The sequence below is a fragment of the Eptesicus fuscus genome, chromosome 1 (genome assembly GCF_027574615.1).
Source record: "Eptesicus fuscus isolate TK198812 chromosome 1, DD_ASM_mEF_20220401, whole genome shotgun sequence".
NCBI classification, from domain to species: Eukaryota; Metazoa; Chordata; class Mammalia; order Chiroptera; family Vespertilionidae; genus Eptesicus; species Eptesicus fuscus.
This window is the reverse complement of record NC_072473.1, coordinates 28886333-28891765: the sequence shown is the minus strand read 5'-3', so window position 1 is coordinate 28891765 and position 5433 is coordinate 28886333. Positions and strand designations below refer to the sequence as shown.

Genomic DNA, 5433 nt, shown 5'->3' with positions numbered 1-5433 from the left:
ATATATCATTTAAAACTTTTTAGTACATAGGACTTACAATTAAATTAGAGTTTTCTAGTTAGTTGCACATTTTTGAAGTTGTGATTTTTTTGGAATCCATTACAAGTGAAAAATGAGCTGTTTCACTGCATTAATATTTCCTATATAAAAATGTGCAGTTGAAGTCAAATAGTAATATATATTTTAATCCAATTGCAAAAAGAGGAATTCCTGTGTAATATGCAAAATCAGTCACATTTGCTATACATTGAATAAAGATAATTTGATGGCAAAAACCATTACAATATAAGTATATTTTTATAGATTAGTAAGAAAGAGACAAACATGTTCCTGAAAATGTCCTGTGGCAGAGCCTTGTATGGCAGTTTACAGTAACAACAAAGGCCAGTGTTGCTGTGCCTCACAGAGGAAGATAAAATTAAGGAAAGCATCTGTAAGTCACTGTAAGACTCTGGTATTTATTCTGCATGTAATGGGAAGATACTAGAGGATTCTCAGCAGCAAATAGACATAGTTTGAGTTATGTATTTTGAAAGATCACATTACTTATCATGCAGAGTGTAAACTGAAGGGAGTAAGGAAGGAAGCAGGTAGACTATTTAGACTATTTCAGATAGTAGTAAGTTGGCCGATGAAACTAGTAGAGAAAGTGGGGAAAAGTAAGTAGATTCTGAATATCTTTTGAAGGTATAGCCAATATTTGCCTATAGAGTAAATACATTGTGTGAGATAAAAGAAAGATTATTGCCTTAGCAACTAGAAAGATATCGGGAAACTACAGATATATCAGTTTAAGGGTAAAATAAAAAATTGGGTTTAGTCAAAATACTTTAGAGATATTTATTATATATCCAAGTAAAGGCATTGTGTATGCAGTTGAATAGCTGAGATCAGGGATAGACATATTTTTTAATAAGTATACTAGTATAATGAAGTTCCAAGCCACGATATTAAATCAATTTTCCAGAAAGTAAAAGTAGAGAATTAGTCCAAAGATTAAACATTAGGAACCCAAAGAGCGGTTGGAAAGATGGTAGGAATCACATTTATTTAGATCCACTTTTCTTATGACATAATATGATTAACAAAAGAAGCATTGATATTCACAAGGATATCAGGAAAAAAAGCTCCTTTATACCCTGATGGTATAAATGTGTACATTACTTATCTATTGTTGTAAAAAGCTCATTTCCTCAAACTTTAGCAGATTAAAATAACATATTTATTATCTCAGTTTCTCTGGGTTAGGAATTCATGATGTTGCAATGAAGACATTGTCTAGGGCTTCTGATAGATCCACTTCCAAGATGGGTCACTCACATGGCTGTTTAGCAGAAAGTCTCAGTTCCTTGTTGGATATTGGCAGGAGGCCTCATTGTCTCACAACATGGACCTCTCCATAGATGTTGTTAAACATTCTCATAACATGGCAGCTGACTTCCCCCAGAAGTAGTGATATGAGAGGAGGAGAAACCCCCATGCCTTTTATATAGTCTCAGAATTCAAACATTATCACCTTGCCACAATCTATTTATTAGAATGAGGTACTCAGTATAGCCCACACTAAAAGATACAAAAATTAGGTTCTTTCATTTTGAAGGGAGGAGTAGCAAATAATTTGTAGGTGTATTTTAAAATCTTCACAATGTAGATTTGCAAAACATTTTTTCAGGAATGTAGCAATACCTGTAAAACAGTAAAATGCACATGACACTTTATCTAATAATTGCATTTCTAAAAATTTATCCTACTGCACAGATGCATAAGAAATATATATATATATATATATATATATATATATATATATATATATTAGAGGCCTGGTGCATGAAATTCATGCACTGGGGGGAGGGTCCCTCAGCCCGGCCTGTACCCTCTCACAGTCCAGGACCCCTCGGGAGATGTCCGCCTGCAGACTTAGGCCCGTTCCCCATGGAAATCCCTCTTGCAGTCCGGGACCCCTTGCTCCTTACCGCCCATCTGCTCACTGCTCCTTACCACTCAGCTCGCTGCTCCTTAGTGCTGCCATGGAGGCAGGAGAGGCTCCCGCCACTGCCACTGCACTCACCAGCCGTGAGCCCTATCTTTCTGTGTAGTTGTCTGTGGGTCAACTGCTCTCTTCCTTTTCACTTAGGGCAAGCAGCATGTGAGGGCAGAGTGCACAGTCGTGGAATGCAGAGGGCTGCCCGGAGCTGAGAGGAGTGGCCGGGCCCATGGGATAAGAGGTGGACACAGAGGACTTTATCACACCCAATTGTGCGGCAGGCTGGCTGGCCTTCATCTGCCTTACCCCACCCAGGGAGGGACTGAGCAGGGTGTCCGCCTCTCCATTCTCTATCTTTCCATCTGTGACACCTGTCACCCTTGCCAGGCCTCCCCCAAAGTGAGTTCAGCTCAATCCCTGAATGTAAAAGGGCATTGGGGGGTGGGGCTCCACTCCAGTGCCCCTGATTCCCAGGGACAGTACCTGGTCGACAGGACATGATCTCAGGATGCTGGCCACAGCTGCAGAACATAGATCTGTTTCAAGAAAAGTTGGGAATGCAGACTTTCCTATGAGCTCCTATTCCAAAAGGTGGCAGTTTATTTTCATTTGTGGCAAAGACACCTTCAAGAGTAACATAAGTGGGTAAAGTCAGGGACAAACCAGGCCATTTCCTCATCCAATCTCTCTGAGACACATGGACAGAACCAACTCTCAGCTCTTTGCAGGACACTTCTGTTTTTTGGTTGTTTTGTGTTTTTTAAGCCTAAAGGACAGTAGTCTGTCTCCATTCTTGTTCTTGAGGATTTTTTCATCATTGAATAAAAGGATATGTACATCGGGGCAATCCTCTCGAGATACAATATTCCAGTTGCACCCATGTGATGATGACATCGCCCTTTAGAGGGAGGGAGCAGATAAATGGGGATCAGGGAATTCTGAAAACCAAAGCAATGACAGAGATGCTAAGCCTTTCTTTCATGTGTCTGACATCCCTCTTCAGGGGGCCTGCAGGCCAGGCGTCTGCTGGACCTTTACCACTTGATGTCCTGGCAGGTTTCCCTGGGCCCTGTTAGGCAGTGTGCAGGGCCGCCTGGGCCAGGGGGAGTCATCCCCCAACCCAGCCACTCCTAGTACAGCTCCTGCACATGGGCACTGGTCTCCGGGGGGCCACACCGGGATGGCAGCATAGATGCCTTCCATCTGCCGCAGCAGTGCCCTGTCTGCACACCCGTTGTCCTCCTGGGCCTGGCCCCTGCTGCCTAGGCATCCCCAGCCCAGGCCAGGACCTCCATGAAGTGCAGGGCAACTTACCCCTCTAGAGCTTTAGGATCACTTCTGGATGTTCCTAAAGCCATAAGCAGCCTCAAAGCATAGCAGAACCTCTCCATCCCTTTCAAGGGTGACCTCCTGGAAGATTTTGTTTCTCAGGGTGTGGTAGGTGAGCACCCCCACGTCCTCGTTGAACAGCTCCTTGGCCATGGGCTTGAAAATATGTGCCAGGTACCCATCGGAGCTGACACCTTCGTGGAGCCTCACCTCCTCCTCTTTCATGTCTCCAAACAGAGTGTCCACGGCAGTGTTATTCGAGGCGAGGTCACTTTGCTCCATTATCTGGACAATTTCATCTGAGGTTAACACGCAGTCAGCACCCTGGGAACTATGCAAAGCTGTGGGAATGTCTTCTCAAAGGGCCCCCAGTTTCTTGTCATAACACGGGGCCACAATGATGTGGAAAATCTTGTCTGGGGACAGGTTCTGCTGTCTGGTGAAGTAATCCTTCACCAGAGAGCCCATGATCTGCTGGGGAGACTTGGCCATGCAGAGGTGGGGGTGATGGGGTGACCCAGCACACGTTATGCATATCAGTCCCAGTTGGGGCAGGTGGAGGTCAACATGGGTAGCCGGGGCTCTTTCTCGCAGTGCTGGCAGTACCAAGGCACAAATTCCTTCTGACTCCAGGATGCTAAAGTCTGCAGCTACTTCATGTCGAAGACAGTGCACCCCAAGGCTTTGGAGAAAGCCACAGAGCCTGCTGGATGCATCAGTGACAGTAAGGCTGAATTTAGCAGCAAAATAAGGCGGAGACTAAGGACACACGGACGCTGCCAGCACCTTGTGCTGTGAGGTATCGCATTTCTTATTAATTTTCAGAACACAGAAGAAGTCCTTGGTGTTCTGTTGAGAAATCTGTACTCTTTCCTCTGTGGTCACACAACTGTCACATGTCAAGCAGTCACTCAGAAATATCTTGACGTCGGCCAGTGTATGGAATTCTCCCTTCTCTCCATTCTCCTGAGCTGGACTCAGGACGTGGATTGCGGTATTCTCTTGGTCATCAGTTTTTGTTTTTTTACTACATTACTTCCATGTGCAGTGATTACACTTCATCTGGAGCGAGGTGGATGGGGGCCAGCCTGAGTGACCTGAAGAAAGCACAGAGAGAGCAGTCAGTCACCGCTGGTCACCTCTCACGCTGCTGGCGGTATCCTTTCATCCTTGTGGAGCGTCTAGGGAGGGAAAGCAGCTGCAGTGCCCAAGGGCGAGTTCCAGGAGGCCAGCAGCTCTTTTGGGTGCCTAGCCTGTCCTCTGGAGATTGAACCTACAGGACTACTAAGGAAGCCAGTCCCCAGTTCCACCCGCCTCCACCAAGGATTGATTGGAGTCTGAGGGCCAGGAGGAGGGACCAAGAGGCCTGCCTTCCAGCTGCTCACCAGTCCCTGCGCCACACACTCCAGTTCTTTGTTAACCATCCCCTGATCAGCCTGTGAGCTGGGGGACAGACCAGTTGTCCGTTCGGTCATTATGAACCCTGGCGCACACACACACACACACACACACACACACACACACACACACACACTGTGTGGCCAGATTATTATGATCTCTGAACGCATAATAATCTTGCCACTCTCTATATATTAGAGGCCTGGTGCATGAATTCGTGCACGGGTGTGGTCTATCCAGCCTGGCCAGGAGGAGAGGACATGAGCAGGCAGTTGGCCGGCCTGCCTGCTGGTAGAACTCCTGGTCGCTGGGACAATTTGCATATCAGCCTTTTATTATATAGGATATAAAGTGAGTGGCCAGATTATTATGTGTTCAGAGATCATAATAATCTGGCCACTCAGTGTATATCCACACATTTGTACTGGTGTGTGTGTGTGTGTGTGTGTGTGTGTGTGTGTGTGTTTGAGAGGGGGGGAAAGAGAATCTTATATGTTTACAGCAGAATTTTTAGTCATAAAGAATCAGATATGACTTTAATATCCACCATTAAAGGAACAGTGAAATTAATTACAGTGCAGCTATACCATGGGGTAATAGCAACTAAAAGAATGAGGTAGAGCTGTACGTACTGAAATGAAAAGAGAAATGAGATGTCCATTTTCTATTTTTAAGATAAATAAAGCAAGTGGCAAAACATTTTATATAATGCTTTTTGGTAG

General features: G+C 44.9%; 1 pseudogene; it reads right to left on the bottom strand.

Moving 5' to 3' along the window:
- Positions 1-3018: 3018 nt before the first annotated feature.
- On the bottom strand, positions 3019-4375 carry LOC103303144 (nuclear prelamin A recognition factor-like; annotated as a pseudogene).
- Positions 4376-5433: the final 1058 nt, after the last annotated feature.